Source organism: Mobula hypostoma, chromosome 1 (genome assembly GCF_963921235.1).
Source record: "Mobula hypostoma chromosome 1, sMobHyp1.1, whole genome shotgun sequence".
NCBI classification, from domain to species: Eukaryota; Metazoa; Chordata; class Chondrichthyes; order Myliobatiformes; family Myliobatidae; genus Mobula; species Mobula hypostoma.
This window is the reverse complement of record NC_086097.1, coordinates 174,727,209-174,744,511: the sequence shown is the minus strand read 5'-3', so window position 1 is coordinate 174,744,511 and position 17,303 is coordinate 174,727,209. Positions and strand designations below refer to the sequence as shown.

General features: G+C 41.0%; 1 protein-coding gene across 4 annotated transcripts in view; it reads left to right on the top strand.

The window, feature by feature from the left end:
• Nucleotides 1-17,303, top strand: part of LOC134352590 (potassium voltage-gated channel subfamily S member 2-like) — a 100,268-nt gene that overhangs the window by 68,348 nt on the left and 14,617 nt on the right. The window contains exons 2-3 of one of the 4 annotated variants that reach the window (XM_063059884.1): nucleotides 12,239-12,335; nucleotides 14,614-14,777. The exons of the other annotated variants lie outside the window; for them this stretch is intronic. The gene's annotated coding sequence lies outside the window, so the exon portion shown is untranslated. The remainder of the gene's footprint in view (nucleotides 1-12,238; nucleotides 12,336-14,613; nucleotides 14,778-17,303) is intronic. 4 annotated transcript variants of the gene reach the window in all.

Sequence of the window (17,303 nt, the reverse complement as noted above, 5' to 3'; positions counted from 1 at the left end):
CATGCTTTATAATCCAAGCAGCACCCTGGTAGACCTACAGTCTCCACATCCTTGAAACTTGATGGTGTGAGACCTCAGGATCTGTCCCAAAGGACAATAGGTGACCATCACCATCAGCACAAGCCTGGATGGAAGGTATGGAGATCCTGAGATGCCCAGTTGTCAAGATCCCCCTCTCGACCTCACCAGTGTAGTCCAAAGGAAAGCTTAGGAGGCAATGTGTTTGGCACCACCTTGGCTGCACGAATTGTCAGAAGGATGTTCAATAACTCCCAGCTGCTTTAGAGGCTCCACTCTGGACTTGGTATCTGGGTTTACTCATGTAGCCTTTGTCTCTCCCGAGGCAGCCCACAAGGTAGTGAGGCTATTAACCCATAGCTGGGGATCTGATTCATGAGCACCAGGGCATGTCCACACGCCGGTGGGCCTGCATGCTACATATGGAGGGGCCAGACCTCCTCCCCATCCTCAGCCTGAGTCTGAAAGGATTCAGTTTCTGTGTGTCGCCAGCGAGGAGGCACTACACGAGGCTTGCTGTTGGTGAGGCTATGTACTGGCAGGGAGAGACTTACACATTCAGCTGTCCTTTTCACAAGACTGCTAGCCAGCGGTGGAAGTTGAAAGTGAGAATGACAAGCACTACCCACTACACTACCACACTAGATGCATCTCAACAACCATTTTGACACCGGAGGGTGAGTTACATCCCAAAATATTCTGTGTACCAGGTCAATACCAGTCACTAACGGAACAATTATTGAAACATCTTCCCATCCTCATGGAACTTCAGGTCTTTTCTGAAGATGTGTATTAGGTTAAAATGACCCCTCATCTCTCTAGTTTGAGAGGATACTGCTTAAAATCTCTACTGTCCTGACTTGTTGAGACAACATGTGAAAATTCATTCCTTTATCAGCATTAGCAAACTCATTAGTCTTGTTGGGGGTTTGTTTGGGGCATGCTTTTCTTGGTAACACGGCACAGAAGGACACATATGTTTCTGCTGTGTGTGATGAGGCCATGTCTATGCAATGTGTTTATACTTTGTAATGTTTACAGTTCCATTGTGTAAGATAGCTGGCTGATAAATGATTACAATGGATGCCAGGCTTTACTCAACTCCAAAGGAATTTTTTAGTTAGGCAACCTCATAGTGAGGGAGTGAAAGTATTTGAGATAAAATTAACTAAACATCACCCATCAAAAAGGCATTGGAAATGTATGTTGAAATTAACATTGCATTAAGGTGTAACTTACATGTTCTGCATTGTTAAATGGTTACTCCAATTCTTGGATACATTAGAAGGAAAACTTTTGAGCAACTTGTGCATGTAGTTGTTTGGTCTCTGTGCTGCATTCTAATTAGTCCACAGATTATTATCCTCATTTTCTGGGATTCAGCTTTCTCTGGGATTTGGAACTCAAATTTGCCCCAACCCGAAGGCATTCCAGATTGGTTGCGTTTCCCATGCAGCTGTTTTCAAGTTTGACCTTGCTGGTGGAGCTGCCTCAGTGACCTTGTGTTTCCTATGCAGATGTTTCCCTATTTTAAAAAGTTATCAGGGCAAAACTAGTCTTTGGTTACCAGGGCTAAACGAGGAGTCAGTCACCAGTCATATCTTGGACTTGACATTCCATCCCACTGAAGTTATCGGAGCCAGATGTTAGGAGGTGATACACCCAGCAGTGAAACACCCCCAGATGTTTACAGCTGGTGACCACAGACCAATATCTCTCCCTGCCTGTCAAATGATGGAAAAAATCTTTCCAAAAACATGGCAATGAACGGCTTGCAGGAATTTGGTGGTGATTTTTGAGACTTATGATTTTTCAGAGTCCTGGAGGAATACAGCATTAAATCAAGCCCTTCACTCCAATGAGTATATGAGAACTATCAACCACCCATTTACACTAATCCTGCACCAATCCCATCTTTTATTCTCAACTCCCTCAGGTTCTGCCACTCAGCTACACACCAAAGCAACTTACAGAAGCCAATTAATATGTGGGAGAAAAGTGGAGCACCTGAGGGAACCCATGTGGTAACAAAGTGAACATGCAAACTCCACGAAGACAGCATCTGAAGTCAGAATTGAAGCTGGGTTTCTGATGTTGAGGGGCAGCGGCTCTACTATCTGTGCCACTAGATTTCCATTAACATCCAGCGAAGTCTCTGCTGTGTTTGTGTACAAAACGCTCTAGTCTTAGGGATGGATTTCAGCACACACTCTGCTAGTGATGCATTAGTTCAGGTCCTAGCTGGAGTGTTCACACGTGGTAGAAAGGAAACTCACAAGAATGGTCCCAGGGATGAAGCATCAGTTACACAAAACGTCTGGAGAAACTGATGTTGCTTTTAGAGAGAGAAAATTTATATTCATAAATTAACAATATGAAGTGTCTTTCAGAAAAGAGGATATAGAACAGTATAAACAGAAGCAGGCCCTTTGGCCCATGATGTCTGTGCTAACAATAATGACAATTTAAACTGTATCTCTGCCTGCACATGGTCTACATTCCTTCATTCCCTACCTGTTCACGAGGCTGTCTAGAGCCCCTGAAATATTGCTTTCATATCTGCTTCCCTCAGTTTCTATGACAGTAAGTTCCAGGCACCTACCACTCTTCTTGTTGAATAAAAGCATGCCTTGTAATTCTCCTTTAATCTTTCTCCTCTGCCCTTTCACCTTAAAGCTGTGCCCTCCAGCATATGATATTTTCATCTGGGGAAAAAGGCTCTAAATACCATGTCTATGCTTCTCATAATTTTATAAACCTCTATCAAGTCTCTGATGCTCCAGATAAAACAATCCAAGTTTGTCCAAGCTTTCCTTACAGGTAATGCTCTTCAATCCAGGCAATATCCTGGTGAACCTCTTCTGCGCCTTTACGATGTAAAGGAAAATTGCCGGAAGGACCTCAAGTTAGAGAAGGTGATTTGCTAAAGAGACTAGAGTAATTAAAGAGAATATTGTGAGAAACAATGTTTATGAACTGACATGCTTTGTCAGAAAGGCAGATGCGGTAGTAGGATCTGCATTTGGAAAGGGATGCCTTAAAAAGTGGAGAGCACGCAGACTAAATGGATTTCTCTTTCAAAGGACTGTCGAAACTGCAGATGCAGGAAAAGTGAAATAAAAACTGAAACTCAGTAGGACCAAGCAGCATCTGAGGAGACAAAAGAAAAGCAAAGTTAATGATTTGGATAGTTGACCTTTCACTAGATTCTGGTTAAGCAGAGTCTTCATTTTAAGTCTTAACTGTACCAGAACTGCCATTTTTCCACCATCTCCTCTTTGTTTGTATTGTCAGGCCTATTGGGAGTGTCCCAGTTAACCAGTCTGTTGAACATTTACACAGACACACATTACAAAGCAAACTGCCCCCTTGACTTCACATAGTATGTGAGCTGTACAACCAGAGGGGAGAGGACTCTGGATTTGATGTACGCTAATGTTAAGGATGCATACAGCTCTTCTCCCCTCCCCCCACTGGGAAGGTCAGATCACAACATGGTGCATCTCAAACCCTGCTACGTGCCTCTGGTGAAGAGTAAACCTGCAACCTCGAGGACAGTGAGGAAGTGGTCGGAGGAGGCTTATGAGGCACTCCAGGGTTGTTTTGAGGTGACAAACTGGCAGGCACTCTGTGAGCCACATGGAGAGGATATTGATGGGCTCACAGAATGCATCACTGATTACATTAACTTCTGTGTGGACTGCAATGTTCCGACAAGAACTGACTTTTGTTATTCAAATAACAAGCCATGGGTGACAAAGGACATTAAGGACATCCTGAACGCTAAAAAGAGGGCGTTTAGAGATGGAAATATCCTTTACGGACCTTACCTAATAAATCTGCAAATTTGATTAATTTTTTCCTTTCTGATTCTGGGTCGACGGACATTTGGCGTTTTCTGCATCCTCAGGAAAAAGATTTTTCCTTCTTTTCACATGTTCATCATTCCTATTCAAGAATTGATTATTTTTTTATTGATTCTCGTCTTATTCCTTCAGTGATTAAATGTGATTATGATTCTATAACCATTTCGGATCATGCTCCACTTAAGCTTTCTATTAAAATTATGGCCAATATACCAAATAATAGACAATGGCGTTTCAATTCGCTGTTGCTTCAGGACTCGGACTTTGTTAACTTTATGAATGAACAGATTGAGCTTTTTTTTACAATTAACCATACAGAGGATATTTCGGTTAACACTCTTTGGGACACCTTTAAAGCCTATATTCGGGGTCAGATTATTTCGTATTCTGCTGCTTTGAGGAAGAAACAGAAGCAGGAGGAGATGGCAATTGTGGACAAGATTAAAGAAATTGATAAGAAATATGTTATGGCTCCTTCTGAGGAGTTATACAAACAAAGAACTGAACTTCAAATGGAACACAGTTTACTACTCTCGTCCTTGATTGTAAACCAATTAAAGAAAACAAGAAGTGACTTTTATGTTCACAGTGACAAAATTGGCAAGCTGCTGGCTAATCAATTGAAATCTAATTATGTTAAATCTCAAATCAATCAGATTTATAACCAAAATGATCGATTGATACTGGATCATGTGGGGATTAATCAAACCTTTTGTGATTTTTATTCTTCTTTATATCAATCAGAGTCTCCTCGAGATTCTAAATATATGAATGATTTTTTAGATAAGTTAGACTTCCCTCAGATTTCACAGGATATGTCTTCTTTATTAGATACTTCCATTACAATGGATGAGATTAAGAATGTTATTTTTTCTATGAATCTGGGGAAAGCTCCTGGCCCGGATGGGTTTACCGTTGAATTTTATAAATGTTTTGCTTCTTTATTGATCCCTTGGCTCTGTAGGGTTTTTGAGGCTTCTCTGAAACTTGGTAAACTTCCTGAATCTTTTAATAGAGCATCAATTTCTCTAATACTTAAGAAGGTTAAAGACCCTGCTCAATGTGCATCTTATAGACCAATATCTTTATTAAATGTTGACTCTAAAGTTTTTTCTAAGTTATTAGCAAATAGACTAGAAAAAGTACTTCCTTCTATTATTTCGGAAGACCAAACGGGTTTTATTAAAGGTCGTTACTCTTTTTATAATATTCGTACATTGTTAAATATCGTTTATACTCCCTCACAAAATGTTCCTGAGTGTGTTATTTCTTTAGATGCCGAGAAAGCTTTTGATAGAGTAGAATGGCCTTATTTATTTAAGGTGCTTGAAATGTTTAATTTTAGCTTGAAATTTATATCCTGGATTAAACTGTTATATCATTCCCCTGTAGCCTCGGTTCGTACTAACTCTTTAAACTCACCTTTTTTTCCTCTCTTTCGAGGTACTCGACAAGGCTGTCCTCTTAGTCCCCTATTATTTGATATTGCATTAGAACCTCTTGCAATTGCTATTCGAGAATCTTCAAATATTACTGGGATAACTCGGGGATTAAAGTCCCATAAATTATCACTCTATGCTGATGATTTACTTTTATATATTTCTAATCCTGAGAAATCCATTCCTGCTGTTTTAGAGTTATTAGCACAATTTGGTTTTTTTTCAGGTTATAAATTAAATCTTAGTAAGAGTGAACTTTTTCCGATTAATAAACATCTTCCCTTATATTATAAATTTCCATTTAAATTGATTAATAATTATTTCTCATATTTTGGGATTAAAATTACTTGTAAATACAAAGATTTGTTTAAGACTAACTTTTTACCATTAATAGACCATATTACTCAACTTTCATCTAAATGGTTTCCCTTATATTTAACTTTGATTGGTCGTATTAATGCAGTTAAGATGTTTTTTTTGCCAAAATTTTTATATGTGTTTCAGGCATTACCAATTTTTGTTCCAAAATCTTTCTTTGATAAAGTTGACTCTAAAATTTCTTCATTTATTTGGCAGAATAAGAATCCGAGACTGGGTAAAATACATTTACAGAAAGCTAAGAGAGATGGAGGTTTAGCATTACCTAACTTTAGATTCTATTATTGGGCTATTAATATTCGACATATGAAATTTTGGTTACTTGATCAGGACATACTATCTATTCCTAAATGGGTAGCATTGGAACTACAATCTGTTCAGGGTTATACACTTGGCTCTATTTTAGGCTCCTCTCTCCCTTTTGATTCGAAACGCCTTAAGCAGGTCTCTAACCCGATAGTTAAATATGCTTTGCGCATTTGGTTTCAATTCAGAAAATTTTTTGATCTTAATCAATTCGGGTTAGCGATTCCTATTTTAGGTAACATATTTTTTCCTCCCTCTTTTACGGATCGCGCTTTTCAAACTTGGAAGACTAAGGGTATTTTACGGTTTTTGGATTTATTTTTAGATGGTTCCCTTATGTCTTTTGAACAATTATCTAATAAATATAACTTATCAAGAATACACTTTTTTAGATATTTACAAGTTAGAAATTTCCTAAGTACTATACTTTCTTCCTTTCCAATGCTTCCTCCTACATATATTTTAGATTCGATAATTAACCTCAATCCATGTCAGAAAGATGCATCGGCTATGATTTATAATATTATTATGAAACTTAGGAAAGCTCCATTTGATAAGATTAGGGTAGATTGGGAACAGGAATTGGGGCTTACCATTTCTGTGGATGATTGGGGGCAGATTTTACAATTAGTTAATACTTCCTCTATTTGTGCTAAACATTCCCTAATTCAATTTAAAGTGGTTCATAGAGCACATATGTCCAAAGATAAGTTAGCGCGTTTTTACTCGCATATTAATCCTTTCTGTGATAGATGTTCGGGGCAGATAGCCTCTTTAACTCATATGTTTTGGTCTTGCCCTACTTTGGAAACTTTTTGGAGAGATATTTTTAATATTATTTCTAAGGTATTAAATATAGATATCTCTCCTCACCCTATTACTGCTATCTTTGGACTACCTAAAATTTCTAGTAATCTTTCCCCTTCAGCCCGTAGAATGATTGCATTTCTTACTTTAATGGCGAAAAGATGTATTTTACAACATTGGAAAGAGCTTAATGCTCCAACTACCTTTTTTTGGTTTTCTCAGACGATTTTATGTTTGAATTTGGAGAAAATTAGAAGTAACCTTTATGATTCTTCATTTAAATTTGAACAGATTTGGGGACCTTTTATTCGATATTTTCATTTAATGTAATATTTACCCTTCTTGTTTTTTTTTCACTGTTTTTAATGGAGGTCGGGATTGAGGACGTGATTTTAAGTTTAACTCTGTTTGGTTTCAAGTTAGCCCATTGCTTTGCTTTGCTTTTAGTTAGTTGCACGGTGGGTTTTTTTTTGGGGTTTTTTTTTCTTTTTTTTTCCATTGATATATATAAAATTTAGTATACTATTATGTTATCTTGGTTTCTTATGTTTAAATTACATTGTTTGTAGTTTTTTTTTGGTATTGATACCTTTTGGAATTTTATTATACTTTAACATTGTATTAATGTTTATATGGCTTACCTTTTTTGTATACTTATTCAATAAAAAGATTTAAAAAGAAAGAATAGAGATGGAAATAGGGAGGAGCTGAGGGCAATACTGAGGGACCTGAAAGCCAGGATAAGGGAGGCTAAAGACAGGTACAGGAGGAAGCTTGAGTGGAAACTCCAGCAGAACAACATGAGAGAGGTCTGGAGGGGGATGAGGACCATCACAGGGTTTCGGCAAACTAGCAACAGAGGAGCTGAAGACAGTGTGGACAGGGCCAACGAACTTAACCTGTTTGTTAACAGATTTGACATTGTGACCCCTGCCCATCCCCCATATGAGCCATCTGTTGTCGGCCCCCAACCAACACATATTCCACTCTCCCCTCCTACCCCTCCTCACAGTCCCCTACCCTGCTCTCATGACTATACCCCTCCCCCACACAAAACCACCATGGTGGGCTTCACAGCTGAACAGGTGAGAAGACAGCTGAAATGTCTCAACCCAAGCAAGGCTGCAGGACCGGATGGTGTCAGTATCAGGGTGCTCAAAGCCTGTGCCCCTCAGCTATGTGGAGTACTTCACCATGTATTCAACCTGAGCCTGAGGCTCCGGAGGGTTCCTGTATTGTGGAAGACGTCCTGCCTCGTCCCTGTGCCGAAGACGCCGCGCCCCAGCAGCCTCAATGACTACAGACCGGTGGCATTGACCTCCCACATCATGAAGACCCTGGAGAGACTTGTTCTGGAACTGCTCCGGCCTATGGTCAGGCCACACTTAGATCCCCTCCAGTTCGCCTACCAGCCCCGACTAGGAGTTGAGGATGCCATCGTCTACCTGCTGAACCGTGTCTACGCCCACCTGGACAAGCCAGCGAGCACTGTGAGGGTCATGTTTTTTGACTTCTCCAGTGCATTCAACGCCATCTGCTCTGCTGGGGGAGAAGCTGACAGCGATGCAGGTGAATGCTTCCCTGGTATCATGGATTCTTGATTACCTGACTGGCAGACCACAGTACGTGTGCTCACAACACTGTGTGTCCGACAGAGTGATCAGCAGCACTGGGGCTCCACAGGGGACTGTCTTGTCTCCCTTTCTCTTCACCATTTACACCTCGGACTTCAACTACTGCACAGAGTCTTGTCATCTTCAGAAGTTTTCTGATGACTCTGCCATAGTTGGATGTATCAGCAAGGGAGATGAGGTTGAGTACAGGGCTACGGTAGGAAACTTTGTCACATGGTGTGAGTAGAATTATCTGCAGCTTAATGTGAAAAAAGATTAAGGAGCTGGTGGTAGACCTGAGGAGAGCTAAGGTACCGGTGACCCCTGTTTCCATCCAGGGGGTCAATGTGAACATGGTGGAGGATTACAAATACCTGGGGATACGAATTGACAATAAACTGGACTGGTCAAAGAACACTGAGGCTGTCTACAAGAAGAGTCGGAGCCATCTCTATTTCCTGAGTAGACTGAGGTCCTTTAACATCTGCCAGATGATGCTGAGGATGTTCTACGAGTCTGTGGTGGCCAGTGCGATCATGTTTGCTGTTCTGTGTTGGGGCAGCAGGCTGAGGGTAGCAGACACCAACAGAATCAACAAACTCATTCCTAAGGCCAGTGATGTTGTGGGGATGGAACTGGACTCTCTGACGGTGGTGTCTGAAAAGAGGATGCTGTCTTAAGTTGCATGCCATCTTGGTCAATGTCTCCCATCCACTACGTAATGTACTTGTTGGGTACAGGAGTACATTCAGCCAGAGACTCATTCCTCCGAGATGCAGCACAGAGCATCATAGGAAGTCATTCCTGCCTGTGGCCATCAAACTTTACAACTCCTCCCTTGGAGGGTCAGACACCCTGAGCCGATAGGCTGGTCCTGGATTTATTTCATAATTTACTGGCATAATTTACATATTACTATTTAACTATTTATTTCTATTTTCTATTACTATTCTATTACTATTATTATTTCTATGACTATTACTAATAACTATTTACTAATAGTAATATTACTATTACTATTTCTATTACTATTTATTATTTATGGTGCAACTATAACGAAAACCAATTTCCCCCGAGATCAATAAAGTATGACTATTGACTATTGACTATTGAAGAGTTGGATTATTTTACACTGTCACAGGAATTCCCTTTGGTCCACCATTGCTGTACTCTACAAACACCTGGAGGGTTCCAGATTTGAAATGCGAACTCTTTTGCATTCCAAAGATGCTGACTGAAATGCTGAGTTTGCCAACAATTTCTGGTTTACTTATTATTGCACAGATTCGGCCCTTCAGCTCTCTGTGAACTCCTCCAGTGCTGTCTCCCTTTGAGACATCAATAGCTTGCCAATGTCAATCTCTCGATCACCCCATATTCAATCTGTCAGTGGTGGCCAAGAAATCAGCTTCTCGTCCTGAAGAAGGGTCTCAGCCGAAACATTGACCATTTACTCCTTTCCATAAATGCTTCCTGGCTTGCTGAGTTCCTCCAGCATTTTATGTGTGTTGCTTTGGATTTCCAGCATCTGCAGATATCTATATCTACTTATCTAGCTCACTCACAAACACTCTCATACTCACACTCTCTTTCTCTCACGTTCATTAGGAAAAAGTCAGTGTGCATTCCCCTTATCCATGGCAATCATGATTTTCAACACCTCTAGGAGATTACCCCAAATCTCCAATGCTGCAGGGAACAAATTTGGTAGCCTGTCCAACCATTCCCGATAACTCAGGCTCTCAAGTCCTGGCAATATTCACATAAATCTTCTTTGCACTCTTTCCAGCTGAATAATGTCTTTCCTGCAACAGGGTACCAAAGCTGTGGACTTTACTGTAGTGTTCAAAGACAATTGGTGCTGAGGCAAATAATGCTGGCATTTCAGGTGCTGTTCAGCTGCTGAAAGAGTGATAAATTAAAATAACTTCTGATTGTTGCTATGTTTTGTTTACATTCATTCACTGGGTTTGGACATTGTTTGCATTTATTATCTACCTTTAATTAAATGGCAAACCCTTTCCAAGGGCCAGGCAACATCAACGTGGGGATGGGAGAGGTTCCAGAGGATTGGAGGGTTGCGGATGTTGTTCCTTTATTCAAGAAAGGGAGTAGGGATAGCCCAGGAAATTATAGACCAGTGAGTCTTACTTCAGTGGTGGGTAAGTTGATGGAGAAGATCTTGAGAGGCAGGATTTATGAACATTTGGAGAGGTTTAATATGATTAGGAATAGTCAGCATGGCTTTGTCAAGGGCAGGTCATGCCTTATGAGCTTGATTGAATTTTTTGAGGATGTGACTAAACACATTGATGAAGGAAGAGCAAAAGATGTAGTGCATATGGATTACAGCAAGGCATTTGATAAGGTACCCCATGCAAGGCTTATTGAGAAAGTAAGGAGGCATGGGATCCAAGGGGGCATTGCTTTGTGGATCCAGAACTGGCTTGCCCACAGAAAGCAAAGAGTGGTTGTAGACAGGTCATATTCTGCATGGAGGTTGGTGACAAGTGGTGTGTCGCAGGGATCTGTTCTGGGACCCCTACTCTTCATGATTTTTATAAATGACCTGGATGGGGAAGTGGAGGGATAGGTTAGTAAGTTTGCTGATGATACAAAGGTTGGAGGCGTTGTGGATAGTGTGGAGGGCTGTCAGCGGTTACAGCGAGTCATTGATAGGATGCAAAACTGGGCTGAGAAGTGGCAGATGGAGTTCAACCCAGATAAGTGTGAAGTGGTTCATTGTGGTAGGTCAAATATGATGGCAGAATATAGCATTAATGGTAAGACTCTTGGCAGGAATGGAGGATCAGAGGGATCTTGGAGTCCAAGTCCATAGGACGCTCAAAGCAGCTGCGCAGGTTGACTCTGTGGTAAAGAAGGCACACGGTGTATTGGCCTTCATTAATCGTGGAATTGAATTTAGGAGCCAAGGGGTAATGTTGCAGCTATATAGGACTCTGGTCAGACCCCACTTGGAGTATTGTGCTCAGTTCTGGTCGCCTCACTACAGGAAGGATGTGGAAACCATAGAAAGGGTGCAGAGGAGACTTACAAGGATGTTGGCTGGGTTGGGGAGCATGCCTTATGAGAACAGGTTGAGTGAATTCAGCCTTTACTCCTTGGAGCGACGGGAGGATGAGAGGTGACCTGATAGAGGTGTGTAAGATAATGAGAGGCATTGATTGTGTGGATAGTCAGAGGCTTTTTCCCAGGGCTGAAATGGCTGCCACAGGAGGGCACAGGTTTAAGATGCTTGGGAGTAAGTACAGAGGAGATGTCAGGGGTAAGTTATTTACGCAGAGAGTAGTGAGTGTGTGGAATGGGCTGCCAGCAACGGTGGTGGAGGCGGATACGATAGGGTCTTTTAAGAGACTTTTGGATAGGTACATGGAGCTTAGAAAAATAGAGGGCTATGGGTAACCCTAGTAATTTCTAAGGTAGGGACATGTTCGGCACAACTTTGTGGGCTGAAGGGCCTGTATTGTGCTGTAGGTTTTCTACGTTTCTAACCACACTGTTACTTGTAGACCAGACAGAATAGGAACAAACTTCCTTCCCGACAGGACCGAAGTATTTTTACCTCCCAGTAGGTCTGTGGCCTCTATTAACAAAACTGACTTTTTATTCTAGATCTATTTAAGATCTCCCTGTTAGCAAAATCATGTGATTTTTGTTTGCTGTAACAAAGAGTTTAAATTAATTACAATTGTTGCTGTAGGAGGGTTTTGCTTGGTGCAATAAAATGGGCAACATATCTTCCAAATGAAGTTTGGTGAAAATCAGTAACATTTACAGTCTTTTTGATCAGGTTAATGAAAAGGAAACAAACAAGCTGTTTAACATGGAAGAAACTATTCTCTTGAGCTCCTGTAGTCTTCCTTCCGACAACAATGGATGAACCACTTGTAAGTTGCAGCTTGTCAAAACAAGTGCAATTTATCATTGATTTACTGTGTCTTTGCATTGACATGCTTCTCTCTTTACCGCCCACCCCAGCTGACATTCGAATGAGTAGCAGAATCAGGTTTATCATCACTGACATACTGTATGTCATGACATTTGTCCTTTGGTGGCAGTAGTTACAGTGCAAAACGTAAAAATTACTAAAAGTTGCAAAATTAAATTGTGCAAGAGGGGAAAACAAGGTCGTGTTCATGAGTTCAGAAAGCAAACTTCAAGAGTTTGAAGTTCAAAGTAAATTTATTATCAAAGTTTATATATCTCACTGCATACAATCCTGAGATTCATTTTCCTATGGGCAATCACAGTAAATACTAGGAACTAAATAGAATTAATGTCCCAACAGGTTGGTCAACAACGTGCAAAATAAAACATGCAACAAACTGTGCAAATACGAAAAGAGAAGAAAAACATAACAAATAAATAAACAAACAAACAAATAAGCAAGCAAGCAATAAATATTGAGATCATAAGATGGGGAGTCCTTGAAGGTGAGTCCGTAGCTCGTGGGAACAGTTCAGTTCTGGAGGCGAGTGAAGTTATCTTTTTGGTCTGAACACGATGTTTGGACGATGAATCAGAAAAGTCGGGTACAGGCCGAAATGAGGTGACAGGGTCCAGGCTCCAGAAGGTATAGAAGCAACTGAACCCAATGTTTGAATGATATTTAGGTGCCAGGCCGGATTGGAAAGCTCGGGGTGTCGGGGCCCGAGGAGAGGGACGGGCCAGTTCAGCTCACTGCTCTGTGATGTCTACTCAGCCCTACACTAAAGTAAGGCTTTGTGGACAAACGCTCTGTGGACTTCAGTTCTGAACACTATTTGCCTGCATTTATTGTTTGTATGGTTTGTTTTTTTCTCTTTGCACATTGGGTGTTTGCCAGTCTTTTTTTTATCGGTTCTTTTAGGTTTGTTTCCTGACACCCTGTTAGGAGATGAATCTCAAGATTGTATAATGTGTACTGTATCTACTTTGATAATAAATGTACCATGAACTTTGGTTCAAGAGCCTGATAGATGAGAGGTAATAACTGTTCCTGAACTTGGTGGCGTGGGTCCTGAGCCTCTTGTACCTTCTTCCTGATGGCAGCAGCGAGAAGCAAGCCTGACCGGGATGGAGGGGGTCCTTGGTGATGGGTGTTGCTTTCCTGCGATAGTGCTTCGTATAGATGTGCCCACTGGTGTGGAGGGTGTTACTCATGATGGTCTGGGCCGTATACACAATGAATCTTAGAAACAGCTTCTTCCCCTCTGCCATCAGATTTCTTTACCATTATTTCTGTTGGGTAGGAGGTACAGGTACCCGTACCCAGAACAGTGACCCCTACATGTACCTGTCCAAATGACCTTCACATGTCATAACTACTGAGTGCTGAAAAACACAGCATCTGCAGTGAGAGAGAAATGTTATTTTTTAGGTGCATTTCCTTGCATCACAATAACATTGAAGACTGTCAATAGTTGTAGTTGAAAATCAAAAAACTGTAGATACTGGACATCCAAAATAAAAACAGAAAGTACAGAAGACACAACAGCCCAGATAGCTTCTATGGGGAGAAAATCAGAGTGGATGTTTCAGGTCACAGACCATTGTTCAGAATGAAGAAAGTGGAAAAAAGCCTGTTTAAATTTGCAGAGAGGGTGAGTGAGGTTAAACTAAGGGAATGTCTCTGATAGAGTGAGGGGAAAGGGATAGGGATAAGGGAATGCCTTTGATAGGATGAGAAAAGTAGGGTAGGGATAAGGAAATGTCTCTGATAGGGTGAAGGAAGAGGGACAGGACTAAAGGAATATCTCTGTTAGGGTGAGGGAAGAGGGATAACATGAAGGGATTGTCTCTGTTAGGGCAAAGCCAAGGATTGTGATGATGGCAGACAGGAAGAAGCTGTTCCTAAAATGTTGAGTATGTGCCTTTAGGATCCTGTACCTCCTCCCTAATGGGAGCAATGTCTTACGGTGCATCTGTGTTGATTGTCAGCGAGGAGAAGCTGAAATCTTAGGAAGAATGTTGGAAAAGCCTCACGTCAGGCAATGTGTGTGGAGAGGGAACGACTAAATTAATAAAACAGGTGGATGACCTTAACAGCAAGGTTGGCCAGTTCTGATACCTGAAATAGTTGAATTCAGTATTGAGAGCAGAGGCTGCATCATGACAGGTATAACACGAAAATGCGTTTATTGTACAAAGGTGTAAAAGCTTCCTTTTGAAATGTTCTTCCTCAAGGTGTGTGTTGTGCCGTCAAGGATGCATTTGATGACCATCTGTAGATGACTGCAGTGGTGATCTTGTGTTGCCTGTCACTGCCCTGATCAAGGAAAAACCATTAACACCTGTTACAGCTGCACACTGGGCAAGAACTGTAACACAATTTTTCTTCAAGACTTACTGTGAGTGTTTATAAAATGGTCTTTATTTTAATTGCAATACCATAGTGAAAATGTTAGAAAGAAATCAAATGATAGTACAACTTCAGAGGATAGTCATTTGAAGCTGAAGTTTGTAGGGACTTCCGCTCACAGATGGTGGGGGATTTCTGGAGTTCTTTCCACCAGGTTGTGTGGAGGCCAGATCATTGGGTGAATTGAGGGATACAGAAAGCACAAAGAGGAGATAAAGCTTGGAATAGACCAGCCTTGAACGTATTGAATGAAGGGGGCAGGACTGAGGGGCCGAAAGCCTACTCCTGCTCCTATTTACTTTTGTTCTTCTCTAAACAGGGAAATTCCATTACACAACCCTACCGTTACCCCTCAGGAGTTCCTGTCAATGTGTCTTGTTTCCATTCAAGGAGCTGAAGTGATCCAACTTATCAGGGAATATAGGACCTTAATGGCTATTCCGTGCCCTAAGCTCATGTTAATTTTCCTTCATATCTTTTAATACCATGGGTTAATGACATGTGATTCTTGGATTTAAAATAGACACTTGACCCAGAATTAATTGTAATTATTATACTTCATATTTCATATCTTCTTATAACATAGAAGGAAAAGATTTGGCCCATCGAGTCTAGACTGGCTCTTGGAGCATTCCTATCTGTCCTGTTTGTGGAAGGGTGTTGTAAATTTCCATTGCCAGCTGCTTGGAGAGGGTTTTCTGAAAAGTCTGGTTCCAACTTTGAGTTGATGTTCCGTATTCTTTCCCCCTTGCCTCACTAACAAGTAGAATATGTTACCCTCTGTTATCAAGAAATCCAGTTGAGAACTTCAGATGTTGTAGAAGCTCCCATAGTGATTGGTGAAGGTAAATAACAGCTCAAAGTGGGAGAAGGGAACAAAATGTAACGTTGATAGATTTAATGTCCAAGTGTACATGTAGTATCAAAAGGACAGGCAGGAAGGCAGAGGGGGTGGCATTGCTTTGTTGGACAAAAATGAAATCAAATCAAGTCATTAGAAAGAGGTGACATAGGGTCAGAGGTGTTGAATTATTATGGATAGAGCTAAGGAACTGCAAGGGTAAAAAGACCCTGATGGGATTGTATACAGATCCCAAAACAGTTGTAAGGATGTGGCCTACAAACTACAGCGGGAGATAGAAAATGCATCCAAAAGGGCAATAGTCATGGGGGACTTCAATACCAAGGTAGACTGGGAAAATCAGGTTGGTGTTGGATTCCAGGAGAGAGAGTTTTTAGAGTGCCCAAGAGATGGCTTTTTAGAGCAGCTTGCATTTGAGCCCAACTATTCTATTTGGGAGAATAATAGGGAATCAACTATTCTGAATTGGGTGTTGTGCAATGAACCAGAATTGATTAAAGACCTTTGTGGCAAGTAATCATATTATGATTCAATTCACCCTGAAATTTGAGAAGGGGAAGCTAAAGTCAGATGAATCAGTATTAGAATGAAGTAAAGAGAATTACAGAGCCATGAGAGAGGAATTGGCCAGAAATGATAGGGAAAGAACACTGCCGGGGATGGTGGTAGAGCAGCAATGCCTGGAATTTCTGGAAGTAATTCAGAAGGCACAGGATATACATATACCAAAGAGGAAGAATCTAAAGGAAAGATGACAGATCCGTGGCTAACAAAAGAAGTTGAAGTCAACATAGAAGCCAAGGAGAGGGGATATAATACAGCAACAAATAGTGGGAAGTTAGAGGATTGGAAAGGATTTAAAAACCAACATAAGGCAATTAAACAAGTCAATAAAATATAAAAGTGGAAAATGAAAGTAAGCTATCTAGTAATATTAAACAGAATACCAAAAGTTTCTTCAGATACAAAAGTGTAAAAGAGAGGCGAGACTGGATATCACACTGCTGGAAAATGATGCTGGAGAGGTAGTAATGGGCAATGAAATGGCAAGTGAACTGAATAAGTATCTTGTATCAGTCTTCATGGTGGAAGACACTAGCAGTATGGTAGAAGTTCTAGCTGTCAGGGGGCATGAAATGTGTGAAGTTACCATAACTAGAGAGAAGGTTCTTGGGAAGCTGATGGGTCTGAAGGTAGATAACTCACCTGCGCCAGATAGTGTACACACCAGAGTACTGAAAGAGGTGGCTGAAGAAATTGTGGAGGCATTAGTAATGATCTTTCAAGAATCACTAGATTCTGGAATGTTCCTGGAAAAGTAGAAAATTACAAATGCCACTCGACTCTTCAAGAAGAGAGAGAGGAAGAAGAAAGGAAACTATAGGCCAGTTAGTCTGACCTCAGTGGTTAGGAAGATGTTGGAGTCGATTATTGAGGATGAGGTCTCAGGGTACTTGGAGACACATGATAAAATAGGCTGCAGTCAGCAAAGTCTCTTCAAGAGAAAACTGTCTCTACAGGAAACTTTGCCCGACAAATCTGTTGGAATCCTTTGAAGATCGGAGCAGGAGGCCGAGAGTGAAGGAGTAAGGAATTTCGGAGAGAAGACTTTTTTTTAACGCTGCTCGGGGAAAAGAGGCTAGACTGCGGAGG